This window comes from Mustela erminea, chromosome 16, assembly GCF_009829155.1.
Source record: "Mustela erminea isolate mMusErm1 chromosome 16, mMusErm1.Pri, whole genome shotgun sequence".
NCBI classification, from domain to species: Eukaryota; Metazoa; Chordata; class Mammalia; order Carnivora; family Mustelidae; genus Mustela; species Mustela erminea.
Window position 1 is genome coordinate 32,855,558 of NC_045629.1, and position 24,608 is coordinate 32,880,165.

Genomic DNA, 24,608 nt, shown 5'->3' on the forward strand with positions numbered 1-24,608 from the left:
GCAGTCTTCTAGAAATAATTTAAAATATGATTCAGTTTATTTATTTATTTTTTAAAAGATTTTATTTACTTATTTGACAGACAGAGATTACAGGTAGGCAGAGAGGCAGGCAGAGAGAATGGAAGGGAAGCAGGTTCCCCACTGAGCAGAGAGCCCGATGCGGGGCTCGATCCCAGGACCCTGGGATCATGACCTGAGCTGAAGGCAGAGGCTTAACCCACTGAGCCCCCCAGGTGCCCCTAGATGCTCTGTCTTTAATTTGCTTCCCCCTCTCTCTCTGCCTGCTTATGATCTTTCTCTCTCTCTCTGTCAAATAAATAAATAAAATCTTAAAAAAAAAACCAAAACCAACAACAACTCTACTGAGTGCCTCTGATAGAAGAGGAGAGCAGCCAAGGGTTTGAGATGTAGATGTTTTGAGGAGTAATTAAAGGTGAGAATGAAGTTTTTATAGGTTAAAGACAACGGGTAATAAAATGGTGGAATGGTAAGACTAGAGACCAGGAAGTTACTGTAGGCTGTTAACTTATTTCAAGTTATTTACGAGAGATGGAAAAGGAGAGAGAACGAGGGAGCAGAAGACTGACTGATCTTAAGTATGTTTAAAATTGTAGAAGTCTATAAAATAGAGATTCCAAAAACTTCCTTATAGTTTTATTCACCTTGGTCACCAGATGTTTTCATTTAGTGTGAAAAGAAGTCAAACAAAAAACCAGAGCTACTTTTATGACAAATTAGTCTCATCTTTATCCTTTATGGAGAGATAACAGATAACTGTTGTTTATTGCCTGTTTATTGCTGTCGTAATGAACTGAGAGATGGCTTCAAGGACAAGTCCCTAAGTCTCTTTTGTCTTATTTTCTCATCTGCTGCTTAAAGGGACGGATCAGTTGATAAAAGGTAGCTTACCGTAATGTTCTATATTTCTATGAATATAAATGTTCAGAAAGGAGTCCTGCAGCTGCATGACCAAATTCACAAGGGAGAGACCACAAGTTCCTACAAAGGCAGAGGGTCAGTGTGTGGGAGTGAAAGAACAGGGCATTGGCTCCAACAGTCCCTCACTTGGGGCCTGCCACTTAAAGCTTCACTAAGTAGACCTTCTTTATCTAGTTCACAGGATGTTCATTGGAGTTGAAAGAGATGAAGCATGTGAAAACACTTTTCAAATCCATAAAACTGGATACCCGTAATCCAGTATCATTAGGTGAAGTAAAACAATGCAACAGTTACAAATCCCAAGAGTTCAATCACATACACAACAATGGCCACAACAGTATTTTGCACTGTCATCTCATTTTAACTTGAAATGAGCAAGAGACGCTTCCTCATAAATAAGCAGTGAGTGTATCATGACTTTCAGGCTTATTATTCCCTTATATAACTAGGAGGTTGCCTCTTAATATGGAAAATAGAAAATAATTCTGCCAGTCAGAGTTTTTTTTTCCAATTAGAATATTAAGTTATGATGCAAGTAAAGTTTTCAAAGTCATTTGTTAATTAGGACTATTTTATTCCTCTTTTATATAAAATATTTTACTGACCCATTATCTGCAAAGGTCTTGCTGAGGTGGCTTCCCTCCCTCCCTTCCTCGGGTCTTCCCCCTCCCTCTCTTCCTTGCTTCTTCCTTCCTCCCACCTTCGCTCGCTCCCTTCCTGTCTTCTTCCTCTTCTCTCCTTCTTCCCCCTCTCCCCACCCCTCATTTCTTAAATTCAGATATCACAGAAATATCTTTCATTGTTTGTTTTCTTTTCTCTCTATAGTGTCTCTAAGCAGATAGTCCTTTCTAGTATCATAGCTTTGACAACCAGGGCTGTGCAGGCGGTTTCCACTGCTGTATGCCTAGTCCCTCTCCTTCAAGCTCCAGTTCCCTATTTCCAGTTACCTCCTGGTTATATGTAACTGTATCAGGTAATAACTTAAACTCCCAGTGGATCTCTTATTTTCTCCCAGATCTGCTCTTCCTTCTCGGGCCCTTGTTTCTGTTAGTGGTTTCTAACCTCCCAACACATAGGCTCCAAAGCTTGCTGTCGTCTTTGAATCCTTACTCTCTTGTCCTTCTCATGTGAGCAGACTCCATGTTCTCATGTTTATTTGCTGCTCTCCATTTCCAGGATCATTCTGTAGTTATACTTTGCCTCTTCCCTGTATGATTAAGATGCTTAATTGGTTTCTCTGTCTCTGTCCTCTCCTCTAATTCATCTTATACATTACTGCCGGATAAGCCCTAGAGTCTCAGAATTAGAAAACAGACCTTGAAGTGATCTGGTCCAAACCACTGGGTGCTTGTTAGTTATTTCTAATTCTCAAGCCAAATCTATGCTTAGATAACTCTCTTGCTAGCTTTAGCCAATCTTTAAAAATAACCTAGCTATTTTAAAGTACTTTTTTCTCTCCTCCCTGCTCCCGCTCTTCCTCCTCTTTCTTCATCTTTTTTTTTTTTTTTTTAAGATTTTTATTTATTTATTTGACAGAGAGAGAGAGATAGAGATCACAAGTAGGCGGTGAGGCAGGCAGAGAGAGAGGGGGAAGCAGGCTTCCTGCTGAGCAGAGAGCCCGATGCAGGCTCGATCCCAGGACCCTGAAATCATGACCTGAGCCGAAGGCAGAGGCTTTAACCCACTGAACCTCCCAGGTGCCCCTCTCCACCTTTATTTGAACCGAAATCCTTCTCCCACTTTTGTCTTAAGTCTGTCCCTGTGGCCATCAGAAAGTTTAATCCCTCTACCACAGGACAGAATTTCAAGGTTTGTTGATAGTTACTATGTGTCAAAGTATAAAAGCTCTCCATTGGGTTAGGGTTTAGAAGCTGTCAGGAGCACTGTTATTTTTAAGCATGCTTCTGGAGAAAGCAAACTTCTGGAGAAAGAAGATAGTGAAGTGTGACAGCCATCTCTGAACCCCAAGCTGTCCGGTTGTTTAATTCCTTTTGAAAGTATTTTTTGAGAAGAAAGGCAGAACTTTAAGGCCATGAACTTCAAAAACATGCATTAGTAATTCATATATGTTTGAAGTGATTAAAAAGTATAATTTGAGAACTATTTATCTCCTACATTAATCATGTTTCATTATATTTTGTAACTAATTAGAACATGTTTCAGTTCTTAAAATTGTAAGTTTAGATTTTAGATACATACTAAAATATCCTTATCACAAGAGAATCTTTGTATCTGTATACTGAATGGCAAATACAGCAGAGAATTTTGCCAATTTAATATAGAGAGCAGATCATATCCAAATTTAATTTCATTTTAGGCTAATTGATTCATTAGCAAATATATCCTTTATATAACTCCCTAGGTCATAAAAGTTCTGGATCTCATCTTTTTATGAGCATAAGGAAAAAGAATTACAATACAGAAATTGAATAAGCAAAAGAACTTTAATGTCCAAGTGATTTGCTTTTCAGTTTCCCTCTACTACTGAGGAGGTGTTCTTAAGGGGAGAGTTAAATTTCTAATTTTATATATATATATTTTTTAGGTGGAACCGTCTTTATTCCTTCCGCCATTATTCATATTATGATAGTGTCAAGGTCCTTTATTGACCTGGTTATTTTACTGGGGCAAAGACTCATTTTGTTTGTAAAACTTATAGCAGATGCTGCTGGTACCCTACCTTATCTCCTAGATGCATATAGTTCTCATTTATAACAGGTATACTATAGCAAGCACCTGTGGTTCTTGGCTGAGGGCTTCTTCTGTCTGATGCTTCCTATGTCTTTTCTGGTATCCTCTCCTTGCATTCAAATCTTAGTCTCATGTTTGATACTGGGGGAACCTAACTTAAATTACCTTTCTCAAAATATCCTATTGTGTACTTTTACACTCAAACATAAATTTTGCCTTTACTTGAATCTTAAGAGACAGGGAATAGTAAGATATCAAATGTTTTTGGTCAGCCATGTTAAGACTTTTTTTTTTTTTTTTAACTTGATTTTAAAAGCAAAGGGAGGGTTGCCTGGGTAGCTTGGTCAGTTAGGTGTCTGACTCTTGATTTTGGGTCAGGTCAAGATCTTGGGGCTGTGAGATTGAGCCCCACATTGGGCTCTGCTGAGTGGGCAGTTTGCTTGAGTTGCTCTCTCTCCCCCTATCTCTGCCCTTCCCTCTGCTCCTGTGCTCTAAATATAAGATAAAATAAAATAAAATAAAAGCAAGGGGATATCATTGAAGGGGTTTCCAGCAGAGGATTGGCAAGATCAGATATGCATTTTGTGGAGGATGGATTTGAGAAAGGCAAGATCTGGGGTGGATATCCACTTAGGAGTGTGTCACTGTAGTCCAGGCAAGAAATGGTGATCAACTGTGGTGACAGCAGCATATAATAATTACAAAGAGAAGGGTGTGGTTCTGACGACATTAATGGAGTGGAATTGACAGAACTCGGCTGTTGGTATTAAATAGCTGTGAAGAAGAGGGACTATCTGGTTAGCTGTTTGTGCTACTTTTCTTCTTAAGGAAGAAGAAAGTTTGGAGAATGGAGAGAAAAGCTTTTGTTTTTGACTTGTTATGTTTGAAATATATGTGTGAGCTTGAAGAAGCATATGCTGTTTTAGAGGGAATGTAAATAAGATGTGTTTGTGAAGCTGATATTTAAATTTACTTTTATTTGTTCAAAATGTCTTCCACATTCTGTCCAGAGCATCTGTCATCTGTATCATTTTTACATTAGCTATGTTTGACATTTTCCTGCTACTGAAAATTATACCATGATGTAACCATTTGGACTAATTTCCATTTGCATATCAGTTCATACCTCTTAGGTCCCAAGAGACTAGGTAGAGAATCAACGAATGTGAAGCTTGTATCTATTAGACATTTGAAATAGATAAAATAATGAGAATGTGTGTGAGTGCAAAGGATTGTTGGCGTGTATACAGAATACTTTAAAAAATACCTCTATAATTGAAGGAAGAAGACTTGTTTTGTAAGATTTGAGAACTCTCTTTAGCCATCTGCAAAGCACCAATGTGGCAAGTACTAACTGATATTAATTATTTTATGAAACAATTTGATTTTCCTCCTTTTGTTATGTGTTCATTTATATGGACAGCAGTGTTTAATGGATAAAGCAGATAATGTCCCCTGTCCTCATGAAACGTACATGAGGGAGGGGAGATAGACAAAAGACATGAGACAATAAATGGGTAAATTATTTATTATGATAGGTGCAGATAATGCTCTGAAAGCAATGAAGAAATAGATCAGGTTAGGGGAACCGGGGAAGTGGGTAGTGAAGGTGGGGTTGGGAGAGGCAGTTCATAGGGTTAAGATAGGTCTGCTGAGAAAGTGAGATCTGACCAAATGTTGGTAGGAGGTTAGGGAGTGAGCCAAGAGTATATTTGGAGGAAGAACATTCCAGGCAGAGGGATCAGCTAGAATAAAATACCTAGATGGGAGCAGACCTGGGAAAAATCAAGAAACAGCAGGGATATCAAAAGGCTGGAGGAGGGAGCAAGAGAAGAACCAGGATGCCAGGTGATGAAGAGTACCATATTGGGGGAGCTTAAGCTTTTACTGTGAGTGAGATGGGAAGAAGTAAAAAGGCTAAGAGCAGAACAAAGATATTTTCTGACTTATATTTTTAAAGGATCACTCAGGCTTCTACTGAGAATAGACAATAAATGGTCTCGTATGAAAGCAGAGATCACATAGGAGGCTTTTACACCTGTCCAGCAGAGAGGTGATAGGGGCCTGAATCAATACAGTAGTGACGGGAGACCTGACAAGTGGCTAGACTCTCCATATTTTTTGCATGTAGAACCAAAAGGATTTGCTGATGGTTTGTATCTGAAATGTGAGAAACAGAAGAGTCAAAGGTGGCCTGAAGTCTTTGGCCTGAGTGAGTAGTAGGATGGAACTGCTTTTCACCAAACTGGGAATGCTGTAGAACAGGAGGTTTTGGGGGTGGGCTGAAGAACCAAGAGTTCGATTGGGTGTGATATGCTAAGCTTGAGGTATTTATTAGATTACTAAGTGGTTAAAAATAAAATAATGCTGAGTATCTGAATATAACTGAATAAAGCTTGCAATACCTCAAGCTTTTTTCCTCATCATTTATTCGTTTTGTTTTACACCAAATAAATGACACTATACTTGTAGCAGGAGGCTCTAGGCAATAACATTATAAGCCTGAATTTGTGTGAGTAGGTCTTGTAGATCAGTGAGACTATATATGCTGAAAGGCAATTTACAAAAGAGGGACAGAAGCACCTCATGGAAAATAATTCGTATTAAAGGAAGTGGCAAAGTAAACAAGTTTGCCCCTATAGCAAAGCTTTAGCTGTCAAACCAGAGGGACAGTACTAGCCACAGAACAGTGCCCATCTCTCAGATGTGTTCCAAGTCCAGTTTCTTCTCTCCTGACTTCCTTCTGTGGTAGATTTAATTTTGGATATTATGGGAGAGAGGGTTGTAAATAAAAAGTGAAAGAATTACTTTTACTAAAACCTCTTTAAGATATTAGGACAGAAGAGATTATTGCATTGGCTTATTTCTGACAAGATTGGGAAGGTTGGGAAAGAAGATCAGTTTCTCCCATTAGTTAGAACACCGTGTAGCTTTGGTACCTCGGTATTCACCACGTGAGTAGCACAAGCAATGATATGGATGTGTCCACAGTGTCGGGGACCTTGAAGATTATGGTATGGTGGTACCCAGTGGAAGCAGTAGTGGAGTCTAGCAAAGTTGGTGGTGCCAAGTCACAAGGTAGATGTTATGGGCTACATGTTGTGTTCCCTTCAAATTCATATGTTGAAATCCTGACTCCCCTAGTGTGATGATTTTAGGAACTAAGGCCTTTGGCTGTAATTAGGTGATAAGAGTTGAACGCTCATGAATGGGATTAGTGTTCTTATAAGAAGAAATATAAGAGATATGATCTCTCCACTGCGGGAGGACATAATGAGAAAATAGCCATCTATAAAACTGGAAGATGGCCTTCACCAGGGACCTGAGCATGCTGGTACCTTAAGCTTCTAGCCTCCAGAACTGTGAGAAATAAATGTTTTGTTTTGTTTTTTTTTTTGTTTTTGTTTTTGTTTGGTTTAAGACAATTTTCATTTTATGGTACTTTGTGATACTACACTTTGTGATAGCAGTTCAAACAGCCTAAGACAGTTAGTTGTATCTCAAGATCTTTATGAAATTCCTACTGGGGACTCATAGCAGTACTTAGGGTATGTGGTGTGTGCGTGTATGTGTGTGTGTACTACACAGACTTTTGGGTTCAAAATATCAGATGGATTTGAGAACCAGAGAAATATAAGGTTTTGTTTCTTTGTTTTGTTTTGTTTTGTTTTGCCTCAGTCTGGGGTGGACTAAGAGGGTGGCTTTAAATGAATCACTTTTAGCAAAAAAAGTAAAAATAAAAAAATAAAAAACTATATTTTTGGTCACTGCAGTTATTTGGCATAGGCTGCTACTGAAACACAAATCATGAGTCTCATTTCTACATATACCTGTTGGGAAAGATTGATTAAGAAAGAAATATTTATTGTGTCTATTCTGTGCAAGACACCATTGTAAATGCTTTACACAGCTATTTCATGATGTAAGTTACCATTGACTCAGTGAAGCCTGGAGAAGGAAGGGCTTCATTTTAAAGATGATGATGATGACGATTGACAATGATGATGACATTGAGGACAACAACAATTTACAGAGTAACTGATATCTTAGGCGTATACAGTGTGTTTTACATGTACATGTGTTTTACATGCTACTTAATAATTGCCTCAGTACTATCAGATGGACATCATTACACTCATTTTACAAATGAGGAAACTGAGAGTCAGGTCTGTTGAGAAATTTGCCCAAGGTTACACAGGTAAGCTGCAGAGTGGCTATTCAAATCTAGACCTCTGACTTTGAAGTCTACCTACTTGCTAAGACGTCTAGTGCTTCAATAATGCTACACAAATTACCCCAGAATTCAGAGGCTTTCAATTTAAAATTTCTATTTTTCTCACTTCTGTAGCTGCGGATCTGCAGGAGCAGAGCTGCATTCTGGCTGGGCCAGTCTGGTTGACTCCGTATTTGGGTTATGGCTTATGTATCTCATTTGGGGTATTCTAAGGGTGTACTTTTTTCATGGCTATCAGAGATGCCCAGGCAGACCACATACACTTTTTTAATGCCTATGCTCTGGTTATATCCATAAACATTTCAAAGAAAGTCACATGGCCAACCCCAGTGTCAGTGGGAATGAGGAAGCATCCTCACAGTGGGAAGAGCTGTGAGACTAGATGGCTTGGAGAATAGATTAATGATTTTATAATAGGGAAGGAGCAAAGAATTGAATACAGTAATCCAATTTACCACAATACTGCATCCCACTACTTTCCTGTTGAAAGGAAATTTATTTCCCTCCTGCCTTGAAAGAGTCATTTTATAACTATATTATCCATTGATGGTGGTTTGGAAAGCTAAGAGCTGCATCACACAAAACATTAGATCTTAATACATGCTTCAAAAACTACTGATGACACTGAGTGTTCTAGTTAACTGGGAAGTGCAGAGGCGCATTTTCTACTTCTATTACTTACATGCGTTTCTCTTTGAATAGATAAAATTTAGTTTAAATGCTGCCATCTGTGTCCAAGTTGGATCTCTTTATGTTCCGAGACTTACTCCTCACTCACTTTCCATAATTGCTAATTTCTTGCCCATGCGGATGTTTCTATAATAATGAATATTAGCTCTTAAGCTTTTCCATATGATAAGAAAGCACCTTGTTGGTTCATTAAAATCAGAAAAACAATATGATCCAACAAATTACTTTGCCTCTTACATACCAAAATTCTTTTTTTGGTTGAGTGTTTTGTTTTGTTTCATTTCAGGTAGTGATAAAGGCTTTGTGCAGACGATGCTTTCATTTGTGGAGATTCTGCACATTAGTACTGCCTATATGTAATTTAACTTGCAAATTCTGTGATTTTGTAATCTTACAGGAGGTAAATGCTAATAACCCTGAATTGTTCTTTATTTGTACCCTGCCAGGTGGAAGTGCATTTATCAACATTCACTTGAAATCTGGGCATACCTTCTGAGTTATCTTCCAGGTGAGTCCCAAAATGTTCGTTAAAACCTTCAAAGTTAATCTAAAAGCAATTTAAGGGAGAGTCATAGCAGACACTTCTGTTCTTTATTTGTATCTTTGGCTTTGTAAGAGGTCCTTTTCAAGGTGCACCGCAGTGGAGCTAGTAGTAGTTCTAACAGGAGGTAGCTTCTCGCAGAGAGGAAGCTTAGTTTAGACATCTCACTTCTTTAACATTTCTTTCCAACCTCCTATCAAAAGCATCCACCGGGGGCCTGTGAAAGCACATGGGGAATATGCTGTGAAACACCGTTCACCTTTGATAGCCAAGAGCAAAAGTCAGGCAAAGGTGACCTTTTTTCCTTTTCTGTAGCTCAGCTGAGGAACTTGCTTTTTGAACTTTGGCAGCTTAGCTTCTTCCACCATCCAGTCCTCTCAACAGCCAGTATAGGACAGCCCAGCAGGTGAGTTAATTGCTTCTCATTGTAAAAACCTACAAAGTTCACTTTGCAAAACACTCCACAGTTAGTGGTGGGAAACATGCTTCCAAAAAGTGACAGCAGTTCGAGGGACCACGAGATGGCTCTTCTGTTCATCCTGCTTGAACCTGCAGACAGCTTGTTTTCACAGCTCTGAGCGCTGGGCACTAAGCTAAGGGGTCTACGGAACAGCCTTATTATGAAGTGGGTAGTATTCTTAGACCCATTTTATAGGCAAGGAATCTGAGGCTTAGAAAAATGACAGTTTGTTTCTCAAGGTCACACAGCTGTTAAATGGAGGAATCAAGGTTGGACTTTAAAACATATTCACAATCACGTCAGCTGTCTAACTCCTCTCATTGTACCTTTGCAGTGGGAATGCTTCGTAGGTGAGTAAATGTCCACCAGAAATGATTAAGTATCTTCATTTCAAAACCTTTTTAATGGAATTATATGTGTGCATGTGTTTCTGTACCAGAACCAATTTGAGGGAAAATGTGAGGCTTTTCTGAATCCCTGAAATGTTTTTTTAAGGACAAAGGTGTGGAAAAAGTAGAGTCACAGAATCAAAAGAAATAGCTTAAAGAAGCAAAGCACTTGAAATCTTATCCTGATTCTACCTTCCTGGGAATGTGACCTTTGGAAAATCACCTGGTATATCTGAAACTCACTTTCCCCATCTGTAAAATTGAGATACTTAATCTCTTCTTTATGAGTCAATGAGACAATACATACGTTAATATATGCCTAATAATAGTAGGACTCTACTGCTGTTAGGTGACTTCCATTTTCTGTAGTAAGATGTGTGTTTGTACATATGTGTAGGCATGTATATGTATGTATATATGTATGTATGTATGGGAAACGGGCAGTATCTATCATACTGTTTTGACGAGTACGTCGATTTGACTTTTCTAAGTATTTTATAACAAATGGTCCTGGTGGAGTTCACCAGCAGGAAGGCATATTAAGAATAGGAAAACAGTGCAGAAAAGCAATTACACCAGTATTTGCCAGATTTTTTTTCTTAGACCATGATTTTATTAGATATACATTGATGCTTATGAGGTTCTTAAATGATTACCTTATAGGAGACCTCTTATTTGCCAAATTTAACTCACTTTAATTTTTTTGAATGGCATCATTATGATAAAATGTTTATTTTTTCCTCCTAAAAGGACTCTTTTATATACAAGTTTATATTAGAAAGAACAATGATACTAAATAAAACATAAAATCCCTTACATGTGTTTGACACTGTTAAACAACATGTCCTTTTTTGATATTTCTAAAAGAAAGAAAAACCCAACTCTAACAAATTAGCAAACTACATATTAGCCAAACCATATAGTTATTTAGAGCTAGGCTAAAATTTTGAAAACTGCATGTAGTATTTTTTGATTTGTTTGGGCACACATAGTATTGGCATTCTCTGTAAAAAATACTCCCTTTCTCATTCAGAATCTTAGCTTTGTGCATAAAGGATTTAGATGTTTTCTTTCCAGAGTATTGTTTATTTGACTCTTAAAAAGTAAAATAATTTGTTGAGCCATAGAATAGTCTATAGATGGTCTCAGACCGAGATACATTTAACAACATACTTTTGATTCCCAGAGTATTCACTGAGCAGTCATGAGTAACTAAAAGAATTGAAAGAAAGATTCCAAGGTGTCTGTTATTATAGGCCCTGGGAATTGTGCCGGGGATGAATCAGACATAATCCATCTTTTATGGAGTTTATAGGATAGCCAGATCAACTTCCACAGTTTCTCCTACATTTAGTTAGTAACTGACATTACATCTCTCTGAATAAACAGTAGCACAGGAGTCTGTGATATTAGTTATCTGCATTATATTTTTAAATTCATCTTAATAATATGGAGGTCTGGCTTTCTATAAGGTAATAGGAATTAACATCTAGCTGTGATTTTGGTTAATCTGCAGAGTTTCTGTGTATGCCAAGAAAACTCTTTTCTTAAAATTCCCAGGGTTGATTCATGGGCTGGACAGGTCATTTAACTTGGCATATTTCACTGACCTTGGCAAAATAGACCTTCAAATACTACTAAAAATCCTTAGCACTGGGCAACTCTTCAGTGATGCAGGATTTAGTTACTTATTCAGTTTTTGGCAAGAGTTTCTAACATGTCAGCTGAACATATTTTCCATTCCGTGTTTTTGATCTTATAAAATCAGATTTCCCATACCTGTGTTTTTTGATCCCATAATTTCTTCTTTCACATTTATAGCTGTTCCCTGGCCAGGTGTGGGTATCTGTCTGTTGCAGCTGATTCATGGGCACTCTGGCTGGCCTCAGAAAGGACAGAGTGAAATTTCATAGAGCAGTTTGGCATGTCTTTCTCCACCATTTCTCATAGACTCTGGGCATAAATAATTTGTTAGGAACAGAATGTGCAGAAATATAAAGAGGAGTGGCTGATGAGGTAGTGAGTCAGGAGACATTATGAGGTGTGGGCATCTGACAGAAGATTTAGGATGCCAAGGAGTTTGGAGTTGATCTGATGGCAGACAAGAAGTCCTTGAGTACGGGAATAGTGTAATGAAAACTGCATCTCATACGAAGACCTTGATCTAATGGCTTGGATAAGTCAACATGGGGAAAAAAAATTGGAGGCAATAACAAGTCATAATAGTATGAACAGGTAATAATGAGGTTTTAATGGTGATTTTAAGATTTTTTTTTTCTTCTTAAGTAGAATATAACTGAGGATAAAATAATATTTTTTTTCAATATTTTAATAGTTGGAAAGCAGACAGATTGAGATAATCTTGAGAAAATTTAAGTAAGGAGTTTAAGGCTCTTTCAATTTTCATCTTCCATTGTCCATCCTAGATTTCATTATGCCATGCCTCTGTCTCAATTATGCAGTCCCTACCCTTAACTGAATGGTTTAGAAGTAATTTTAGGTTTCTATAATTTTTATTTGAAAGAGGAGATCCCAAATGATATCTATTTGCCTGTCAACTTTCTATAAAATTGTTCAATATACATATTGTTCAATATACATATAATTACAATATACATATAATTACATATAATTAATCTTTACCAGCAAAAATGCAAATTATAAAGTTATGAAATATGAACTTTATCTACTTCTGTGTTCTTCATCATCATTCCTTTGTTCATTTATCTGTCTTCTTTGGAGCTTATAGTTAACATTTATAAAGCATTTCAGAATGACTTTGAAAGGCAGATCAATGTGTGTTTTGACCTTGTATTTGGGAGTTCCCCTTAGAGAACATTACATCAAAATTCTTACTGGTGATCTCAAATAAGATGGTTGCAGACATATATATCACTTAGGATATACCTAGGAACTGACATAGATTAAAGACTGACTAAAAAAAAAAAGTTAGGCATTGTTATCTCAAGTGGTGGTGTATTTCTGTATTTTTTGGCTACACTCAGACATATTATGTTCATTAAAGAGGAATTGTCAGTCTACTATTATTATTTCATATCAGCTCTCTAGATATGAGCAAGTTAATATACTCAAATGTGGTTGGTCTAAATTGAGGTGCAGTATGTATAAAATACACACTAGGTTTTGAAGATTAGTACAAAAGAAGAATATAAAATATTTCTTTAATAATTTTTGTACTGATTACATCTTGAAATAGTATTTTTGAAATACCTAGTTACATAAAGTATATTTCTAAAATTATTTCATCTAGGGCACCTGGGTGACTCAGTGCGTTAAAGCCTCTGCCTTCGGCTAGGTCATGATTCCACGGTCCTGGGATCGAGACCCACATTGGACTCTGTGCTCTGTGGGAGCCTGCTTCCCCCGCCCCCCACCTGCCTCTCTGCCTACTTGTGATCTCTGTCAAATAAATAAAAATAAAATCTTTAAAAAATAAAATTATTTCATCTGTTTATTTTTTATTTATCTACTAGAAAATCTTAAGCATATAGCTCACGTATTTTTACATGAAATATTAATCTAAACATTTCTGCAAATAGTTGCACAGATGAGTAGGCCTATGAAAATTCTATTTACTAGATTTCCTCTTCCTTTATCTACAGTAAAATGCCGTATTTGTTGGAGTCCACATCTATCCTCCCACCATCCTACCCCAGCAATCCCCCATATCATTTGGTGAAAGAGCAGAAGCATCTGCTTGAAGTACAAATGTGTTCTGTGAACAGCTAACGGGTAAACATAGGAAGGAGAGGCAGCTATTCCCACTTTTCAGAAAGACCCCCTGATTCATTTCTTTTCTTTTTTTTTTTTTAAGATTTTTTCTTTATTTATCTGACAGAGATCACAAGTAGGCAGAGAGGCAGGCAGAGAGAGAGGAGGAAGCAGGCTCCCTGCAGAGCAGAGAGCCCGATGTGGGGCTCGATCCCAGGACCCTGGGATCATGATCTGAGCCGAAGGCAGAGGCTTAACCCACTGAGCCACCCAGGTGCCCCTGATTCATTTCTAATTAACTTGTGCTTGCTCTGTCTTGCCAGATACGTTTCAGTCCAATACATTTGAGGTCTGTAGCTATCCTTGAGGACATCTCCGTCTGCTAAGGGCCATCACCTTTCACTAAAGTCAGTAAATCCTGGGCAAGGTACATTGCTCTGCAGAATCTTTGTAATAAAAAATCTTTGGCTGTAGAGCCAGAGAGGAGACTCTTCCTCTTCTCCTCCTCCTCTTCTTCTTCTTTTTTTTTTTTTGGATTCCAAATTTATTTCATTTGCCTTCCCCTGATCATATACATGCTTGAGACTGTCAATGCTTTCCCAGGGTAGATTAATTGTAGACTCAATCTCCACCTGTACCCCTGACTATGGCACCACAGATTGGTGTAGGAAGGTTAAGCTGACCTCAGTGACATCATTCTTAAAAGAATAGGAAACTTACTGAATACCTACTACTTGCTAGACACTGAGGACTATTTACAATCATTCTCCCAATGACTCTTTATTTCAAGCTTATGAGAAGTTTTTTGATATTCTAATTTTATAGTGAAAAAAACCCCCTGAATATCAGAGAGATCCCATAACTAACCATGATAGAGCCTTAATTTGCAATCAGCTATCTCTAAGTCTATTCATGATTTTTCATGTTACCGTTTTGCTAGGAATGTATTTGTTGTTAAATTAGTTTATTATTAGTAGACCTTTTTTCTCCTACTATTTGCATTTCTTTCCTTACTGTAGTTAAGATTTTATTTTATTTTTTAAAGATTTTATTTATTTATTTGACACAGAGATAGACATCACATATAGGCAGAGAGACAGGCAGAGAGAGAGAGGAAGCAGGCTCGCTGCTGAGCAGAGAGGCGGATGTGGGGCTCGATCCCAGAACCCTGGGATAATAACCTGAGCTGAAGGCAGAGGCTTAAACCACTGAGCCACCCAGGCGCCCTGTAGTTAAGATTTTTAAAAATATTTTCTTACTTTATACTGTCTCATAATTACATTTTAAATAATATTACTCATGATTTATCCACACTTCATTAAATTTAGTCTTCATGATTGACTTTTAATCATCTTCAACATCTGTTGGTCATTTGTAAACTTTAAAAATAGTGGCTAACAGGCATATATGGTTTCAACTACATGCCAGGAGCCGTTTGCATCACTTTATATATATGTTCTCATTTAATTATCTGCCAGACACTATGTTGCAGGTGTTATTATTATCCCTGTTTTACAAATAAGGAAACTGAGACAGTGGAGGTTAATGATTACTAAGTGGAAGAACCAGCATCAAGCCTAGGCATCCTACTTCCAGAGTCTACATGCTAAACTCCTGTGCTAGGCTGCTTTTTCCTAATTAACGGGTTACCTACTCTTTTTTTTTTTTTTTTTTTGAGATTTTATTCATTTATTTGAAAGGGAGAGCATGAGCAGGAGGCAAAGAGGGAGAAGGAGAAGCAGACGCCCCACCGAGCAGCGAGCCTAACACGGGGCTGGATCCCAGGACTCTGAGATCTTGTCCTGAGCCAAAGGCAGACAGACACTTAACTGACTGAGCCACCTACTCTTTATATTTTTTTCTTCAGAAATATTTCCACTTATTGACAGTTTCCACTTATTGACAGTTTCCATTTCCCATGAAAATGTTCCCCATCAGAGGAACATTGTGGGAGATGAACTAAATTTAAGTAGTTAAGTTTTGGAAATAGAAACAAATATTTAAATTAAAAAAGACAAATATTTAAATTGTCTTTATTGTTTTGCTTCATCTGCATCTATATTTTGTGAGTTATATACATTCTTATTCAATTCAAATTCAGATTTATCTAGTCTTTACTCAAACTAATGGTAAAACCATTGAGGGATTCTTGGGCATTGCCAGTGGTTGGCATTTGCATTGTTCTCTGGGTCTCTGATCTTTCACATCAAAAGACAGAACAGAATTTAGTACTGGAAGGACAGAATTATCAGGCCCAGCCTCTGCCAACCCTAAACACACCAGTGACAGTGATGTGCCAAGAGTCTCATCTAAACCGCTAAGATGTCTGAGAGTTGAAAAGACCAAAAAGGAAGGAAAATGGCTGGATATTCTGAGTGTAGGATATGGGGGCTTCTCAAAGAGAATCGGGTTGAATTTCCAGCTCTTTTTAAAGACACGTGTAGCGTATTTGCTAATTCTGGAAATAATTTCCTGTGCATTTTCTCCCGTTGTTCTGACAATATATAGAAAAGGATGCAGAATGTAACAGAAGAAAAGATTTCATGTATTGTCTATCTCCTTAATGTTTTTGTGCTTTGAAATGTCTTAACTTTATATCTACTTCCGACTCTTAAGTGTGATGTATAAAATATTAATTTAAATAAAACAGCCCTTGCATTTGACTTTCTTCCTATTGTGAGTATGTGTTGGAGGAATGTAAAGGTAAGACAGCTTAAAGTACATAAAGTTCTGAAATTTGGTTGTTATATTGATCATGAAAATCAGCCTGCAGTCTTCTGCGTTTGTCAGAGAATGGAAGGTCTAATTGCTAAGTTAATTTCCTTGATGATTTCCATGATGTTTCAGGTTGTATAACATTTTTGCTGGTTTGCCCCGGTTCCTGGGATTCAAGCTGTTCTTTCTGGTTATCTTTTCTACTCAGTGTAGTCCCCACTAAACACATTTGGGAGTCTGTGTATTACCAGACAGCTTTAATCTCTCCACTTTTACGCACCTTCAAAACAAGATCATAGAACAAATGTAATTAATGGAAAATGGTCAGAAAGCATTCAGTCTGTAGAATGGATGGATGCTATACCATCATTCCTCTGAATTCCGAGACTTCAAAATGTCTGCTCCAACAGGCAAGCACATACCAAAATACAGAATTGAAATTACTGCATTTTTTCTCATTTCCCTTCCTCCTAAAGTCTTCCACATCACTTCTTTGTTTCAAATCTTACAATATTTGCCCACTGCACCTTGAAATAATCTAATCCTTTACAGTGACCTGCAAAGCACTATATGATCTGGCCCATGTCTGCTTCTTAGATCTTATCTCTGTGATATCCCCATCACTCACTCTGCTCAACACACTGGCCCCCCCTTTTCTATTTCCTAAACATGCTGAGCTTTTTCTTGACTCAGGGTCTTGGCATTGGTTATTTCTTCTACACAAGATGTTTTCCTCTAGATCTTTTAATGTCTGAGTCCTTCTTACCATTCAGGTTTCAGCTCAAATATTACTTTCTCAGGGAAGTTTTCTTTCTCCACTCACTCTACAGTAACTGTCCTCCTTATTGTAGATCACTTTGCCATGTAAAATGATCTTGTTCATTTATTCTCTTCTCAATCTTTTCTCCCCACTGTATTAATTTCCATATGGTCAAGAGTCTTTTAATTTATGTTGATCTTTGTATTTCTAGCTTCTAGCATACTTCCTGGCACATAATAAGTGCTCAATAAATACCCAAGTAAATGAATAGATAGAGTAGTCACAAGACAACTTATACTTCACAGAGAGACTGTGTGGCTCAACTTTGAATTTGGGCAGGATTTGTGCAAAGGTAATAGAATAGCTTTCATCAAAGGAGACAAGAGAAAAAAAATTGGTTTTCGAAAGGACTGCATTCGTTATGTGAATGAGGAGATGAGAAGAGTGTTCTTGAAGAAATAATTCACGAGGGGCGCCTGGGTGGCTCAGTGGATTAAAGCCTCTGCCTTCGGCTCAGGTCATGATCCCAGGGTCCTGGGATTGAGCCCTGCATGGGGCTCTCTGCTCAGCAGGAAGCCCGCTTCCTCCTCTCTCTCTCTCTCTGCCTGCCTCTCTGCCTACTTGTGCTCTGTGTCTGTCAAATAAATAAATAAAATCTTAAAAAAAAAAACAAATAATTCACGAAACAGTGAATTTTCAAAGAGCGTAAGGGGACTTAACATTAGTTATGTGGTAGCACCTCTGAAAATCAGAGACAAAATGAAATTAGTCTAATTGCATGAAGGAATTTCTTTGTTTGACTGTAATCATTATTTGGAATCACCTGTACCCCAAATCTATCTTACTAGATTTCAGGAAGAGAAAGACAATTACTTGGGCAAAAATGCATTTTATTCCTTTCTTACTGCAGAGCTCCAGTGCTTTTGGTTTGATAAATTGCTTAAACTACCTGGCTGGCTTGAAGGGAAAGTTATGTTTTTACATTTATATTAAACAAAACCTTGTACTTTAAAAATAAATCATCACATCTGATGGTATTGCCTCTCTTTCATTTGTTTGCTATCAAGTGTGAGTTAAAGGTTACGTGCAGAACAATCCCAGGGGTGCAATTTACACTTCCAGGTAGCAGTAAAGCCCTGTAACCAATAACCATCACAAACAGAGGAGCTGTCAGATTCCAGATTCATTGCTCCTATTCCCCAAGTCCTTTTGTTTTTGGAAGACACTGAAATATGTTCTCTTTTCTTAGCTTACAAGAATTTCAAAGATGTCCTTTGACCTATCTTTTGGCACTGTGCAATAAATATAGGAAAAAACTCAACACCTCCTTAAGATTACATTTTGGAGGAAGGGGGAGTGGGCATACAGAAATTATACCAACTGACAATAACTTTATTGTCTTAGAGCTTTTAAAATGTGGTGGAGGTTGTGGGATAAGGTCATGGACCACTGAACATAATTTTTGGTGACCAGTATCCTCTTATTACAAGCCTTCTTTGGGAGAATAATATAAACTACGATATACATTAGATTGTTATTGTCCTGTCTAACTCATGCTGCCATTCCTGGCTTGATGCTAGTGTCTCCCAGGGCCTGTACACTGAAGTTCATGGTGAACCTTTCCTAGCCTTTTTTTCAAAGTTTTACTTTACTAGTCTTTCCAAGTGACTACACTAATAAATATTCAACTTTGTAGCTGTGTGACTTTCAAAATTCCTTTATTTTTTCCGGACCTAAATATTCTCATTCGTAGGACATTGCCACTGAGGACATTCTCAAGATCTTACCCAGCTCTAAAATATAAAGACAAAGTAGTCATTGTGCTTGAAGCAGCACTTTCCGGCAAGATATTAGTCATATAAATATATTTGATCTGTATTTTGTCATTTTTCATTCAGAAAAAAGTGGATTAACGCTTTTTTGATAAGTTTTATGAATAGTCTTTACTCAATTAAAGGTGGCATTTAGGATAAAAGCATTATAATTTTAGAAAGGTAGGTCAAAATCTATCTTGATCACCAGCTGGCATTTCAGTATGGCAAACAGGAGTAGAGGCAGGGGCCAATGTAGGAGACACCTGATTATATTCATTGAGGAAGTAAGGTAAAAGCTTGGAAAGAACTGGCCCTGAGGACATTCATTAGGGAAACAACTCCCAGAAACAAGCTTTGGCATCAGAGGAAAGAACTTATTCTGAAGCCAGTTTGCAAATTTCTCTTTGAACCCCTTCCTGATCCATGGACATATATATGACTGTGTTAAGAATTAAAAGGACTGCCATGAAAAACAGATAGGTTTCATGAACGTATGTAAACTTTTGGGGCACAGATCCCCTAATTTGCCCCAATGACTATGGCAAAGAGGGTAGCTTGCTTTCTCCCCTCTGTTACCACAGCAGTAGACTTTGAGGGCTTCATGGATTGATCATGTTTTCTAGCAAGAGATAGCAGACAAGGATTAATGCCAAGTGAGAATGGATTTTCTTCTGAGCATTTGGAAGACCTCCTGGGAATTCCTCAAATACTTGAGGGTGGCTCTGGGAAGCTTTTCAAGGGTTAAAGTTTAGCCTTGGCAGAGAGTTTTAGAGCCAGTGAAATTTCAGTTATTACAATTAATCAGGCCTCAACAGAACATTGTAGAAGCTCAGAATACTAATATATACATGAGGCCCTCTTGCCAAAAATCTGGAGCTGTGAACTTAATGTGGTCTGGTGTTTGTTTGAAGCTTAGCGCTAGGTATACAGATGTTTGAAGAAAATCTTTAGATTCACATCATTTAAAAATTAAGTTTTCAGCCAATTGTTGTTCAGTCCTTTTAGCAATAATTGCATAAACGATTGGCCAGAGGAGTATGGCATCTAAAATATATGAAGATACTTATGAAATATACATTAGAGCAGATGGCTATGAAGAAAGCCAATTGGACAGAATAAAAAAAATACAAATTAAGAAATTCACAGTTAATTAAAGAAGATTAAGGGTACTTAAAGGGGACATAAAGACCTAGGGACCTTTTCAAACAAAGGATTAGTATGTTGGTGCTATGCCATGCTCCCCTCTCCAATGTGTTGCTAATGAAAGGACAGTGATGTGTAGAACAGATGAAAAGACTTCATTAGAATGCTATCTTCAATAACCCAAATCCCTTGATTCAACATACAGGGATAGAGTGTCATAAATTCTTATGTAATTTGGTCTGGGTATTCCTCTCTTTTATTCTGCTATATGCATTCGGATCCCATTAACTTTTAAAAGGACTTTCATGCACAGACGATAATAAGCACATTTAGTGGGCGCAGTGACTTAGTGTACTTTATAGTCTTCAACTGGGAAGCGCTGCTTTACAGAATGTTAATTCTCAAGGGCTTTGCCCTTAGAAGGTACTCTTCAATCAATATTTATAGAACGAATGAAGGAGGTTGTTCAGGGAGAAAAACAAACTGTTTCCCCCTAGATTTAAAAGTACTTAATATATATTTCAAGGGTCATCTGCTAAAGCCTATCCATTTCTCAAGATTTGCCACAACTTAATGTTTATATTCATCATCTACCCACTCATTCATTTATTTATTCATTCAGCAGTCAACGTTTATTGAATACCTGTGGAGTGCTAGCTGTTTTGTTTGATTCTTTTTAATAAAACATTGTCTTTATCCTTGATAGATTCACTGTTTAGAGAAGCAACTGAACATGTAAATAATTTACATAGTATAATGGGAAAATTATTATAATAAAAATATGCATAAAATCTAGGTGAGCATAAAAGATGAGATTCTCTAATTGGTTGGGGTGAAATGGAAGAAAGTTTCATGAAAGGTGTCAGAGAAGATAACTTCTAATCTGAACCTGAAATAGAGCTGTACAGATTATGACCTGAGACCAAATCTGTTCCCATCTTCTTTTGTAAATAAAGTTTTATAAGAACACAGCTCTAGGGGGGCCTGGATGGCTCAGTGGGTTAAAGCCTCTGCCTTCAGCTCAGGTCATGATCCCAGGGTCCTGGGATGGAGCCTGCATCGGGCTCTCTGCTCAGCAGGGAGCCTGCTTCCTCCTCTCTCTCTGCCTGTCCCTCTGCCTATCTGTGATCTCTCTGTCAAATAAATAAATAAAATCTTCAAAAAAAAAAAAAAAAGAACACAGCTATACCCATTCATTTAACACAATGTCTGTGCTTACGTTCATGCTACATAACAATAGGGTTGGGTAGTTATGACCATTACAGTATGACTGGCAAAGCCAAAAATACTTACTCTCTGGTCCTTTATGGGAAAAGTTTGCTGACATCTGGTCTAAAAAAGGTTGGCTTTCCAGGGGCCAAGGTTAGAAAAAGTTGCATCTCTAGAGGCTTGGGTATATGAGGCAAGAATATGGGTGATTAAAATAAATATTAAATGTTCAGGAGTGAGCAAGTAGGTCACTCTGGTTAGATTAGCAGAGGAATAAAGGTAGAAAGATAGTTTGAGCCAAAATTATAGAAGACTTTAAATGTTGGTGATGCTTCCTAAACTCTGAGATACAACACTGACTTCTGGGTAAAGTTAGTTCTCTAAGTTAGCTTTTAAGGAGGAAATGTCCTACATGAGAGCAGTTCCAAAAGAGGAGCAACAGAGTCATATTCTGTCATAGCATTGCCAGGCCTAGGATCTGCCAACATGGGAGGGGTTTCTTGCCAAGGGAAATCCATTTGCGAATCAAAGTCTAGCCCAGAGTAAAGGAGGCATCATTTAGGCTACTTAAATTGGTCTAGTCTGGGCAAAGTCATCCTTAAAATTTAAAAGAGAGCCAGCTCAGTTCATCATATGAGGGTTTGAGGCCAAACCCTACTAGAAATAAATGTGAGGATATAGGATTTGGGAGTCCTTGATTGTACCTGTTACCACATTTTACTTAAGAGGCATAGATTTAACAGTGACAAGGGGCCTGAGGATATGTGCTTCAAATACCTTCCAAACAAATGGTGGCTGAATCTAGAAGAGTGGATTCAAAACCATTTAGTATCCCAGAACCAATTGGAAGGGTTCTAAAGAGGATACACTCCAGGGCTATTCCCCAGACCTGATTCAGAATTTCTGGGCATAGACCTCTGAAATCTTCTTCCACTCTTTAAAAAGCTCCCTAGGGTATTATTGTTCAACCACTTTGATGCAACATTTGGGAACCACTGATCCCCAAGACAGTGTCTAAACAGCATCACACAGTCAACACTTCTGTCTTTTTTAAATAACACAAGAGTTTTGCTATATGTGTGCTTAGTGACATGATAGTCTAAGGAAATAAGAGTTTATTTGATAGCCACAGTAACAGCCCCTGGAAGTTTATTTTTTTATTTTATTTTTTTAAGTTTCATTCATTTGAGAGAGAGAGAGAGCGCGGGGTGCAGAGGGGCAGAAGGGGAGGGAGAGAGAGGTTTTTTTTTTTTTTTTTTTTTTTTAAGATTCTGTTTACTTGACAGAGAGATCACATTAGGCAGAGAGGCAGGCAGAGAGAGAGGAAGAAGCAGGCCCGATGTGGGGCTCTATCCTAGGGCCCTGGGACCATGACCTGAGCCGAAGGCAGAGGCTTAACCCACTGAGCCACCCAGGCGCCCCAAGGGAGAGACACTTTTAAGCAGACTCCATGATGAGCATGGAGCCCAACAGGGAACCCTTGGAAGTTTTAATTAGGGATGATATGAAATAGAGAGTGATGTTTTAAGATGATTATTGATAGGGTGAAGTTGTATTCGTGGATTGGTGAGAACAAATGATTATGTATAAATTCAAGTCAGAGTTGGAATTAATTTGGACATCATTTTAATTTTTTTTTAAATTTTTTAAAAAGATTTTATGTATTTATTTGACAGACAGATCACAAGTAGGCAGAGAGGCAGGCAGAGAGAGAGGAAGAAGCAGGCTCCCCAATGAGCAGAGAGCCCGACGCGGGGCTCGATCCCAGGACCCTGAGATCATGACCTGAGCTGAAGGCAGAGGCTTTAACCCACTGAGCCACCCAGGCGCCCCTGGACATCATTTTAATTTAAGCTGTTATCCATACAGTCTTTCTTCCACAGATTTCCTAACTGATAGCTATTAGAGAAAATCTGAATACTTCTAGGAAACCTCATTGCTGCTGTGGAAGACTTTGACACTTCTGGTTATAGTGATAGAATTATCTTCCTTATACGAAGCCAAAACATGCCCCTGTATTTTCTCCTCAGTGATTGTAATTTATACATCCTTAAGATAATGCTGAAGGAAATTAATGTCTTCTGTTTTAATTCACTTATTACATTTTTCCTCAGTCTTTTCTTATTCAAACTAAAATGCCTTGTTTTTCCAGATTAACCTCAAAGAGCATGGTTTTCAAATTTCTTATCACCTGATACATGACCTTTTGAACATACATTAGATCAGTATTTCCCAAAGCATGCCCTTTGTGATACTAGTTCTGAGAGGTACATTTTTAAAAAAGGGATCCCATGGTCACATTCATCTGTGAAAGACTAAAAACCATACCTTCTTTAGAGTTTCCCTGTACATGCTAGCATCGGCATTTTCCAAGGGAGCCTGGAAAACTGTCTTTATTATTTTTTATTTTATTCTTTTTTAAAGATTGTATTTATTTATTTATTTGACAGAGATCACAAGTAGGCAGAGAGGCAGGCAGAGAGAGAGGAAGGGAAGCAGGCTCCCTGCTGAGTAGAGAGCCCCACATGGGGCTCGATCCCAGGACTCTGGGATCATGACCCGAGCCAAAGGCAGAGGCCTTAACCCACTGAGCCACCCGGGTGCCCCTGGAAACCTATCTTTAAAACAGCACATGTTTAATCTGGTAATTTTCAATTTATTTGATCACAGTAGCCTTATTTTCTGCCACATATTAATATTCCATTGAACACATTTCGGGAAGTACTGTTGTCTGCTGCCCACATCTCTCTTTAAATGTCAGGTACAGGGAAAAAAATTCAGCATTCCAAATGTCACCTGATCTGTGCTGTGTTCAGACTTCCTTTCTCTTTCAAAGATATGAACACTGTGTTCTTCTTCTTTTGAAATGTTCTTCTTAATATAGTGCATGACCACATCAGCATTTTTATATTTGCATTATCCTACTGACTCATTGAAATTCTGGTCAACTAATATCATTAAGACTTTTCACATTAAATGCTGTCAAATTAGGGCATTCTCAGCCTCCGTATTGCTTAATAAAAATAAACAAATCGGGCGCCTGGGTGGCTCAGTGGTTAAAGGCTCTGCCTTCGGCTCAGGTCATGATCCCAGGGTACTGGGAGCGAGCCTCACGTCGGGCTCTCTGCTCAGCAGGGAGCCTGCCTCCTCCTCCCCTCTCTGCCTGCCTCTCTGCCTACTTGTGATCTGTCTGTCAAATAAATAAAAATCTTTAAAAAAATAAAAAAAAATAAACAAATCTATGAGAAAGTATACACATTCTTTTTTTTTTTTTTTTTTTAAAGATTTTAT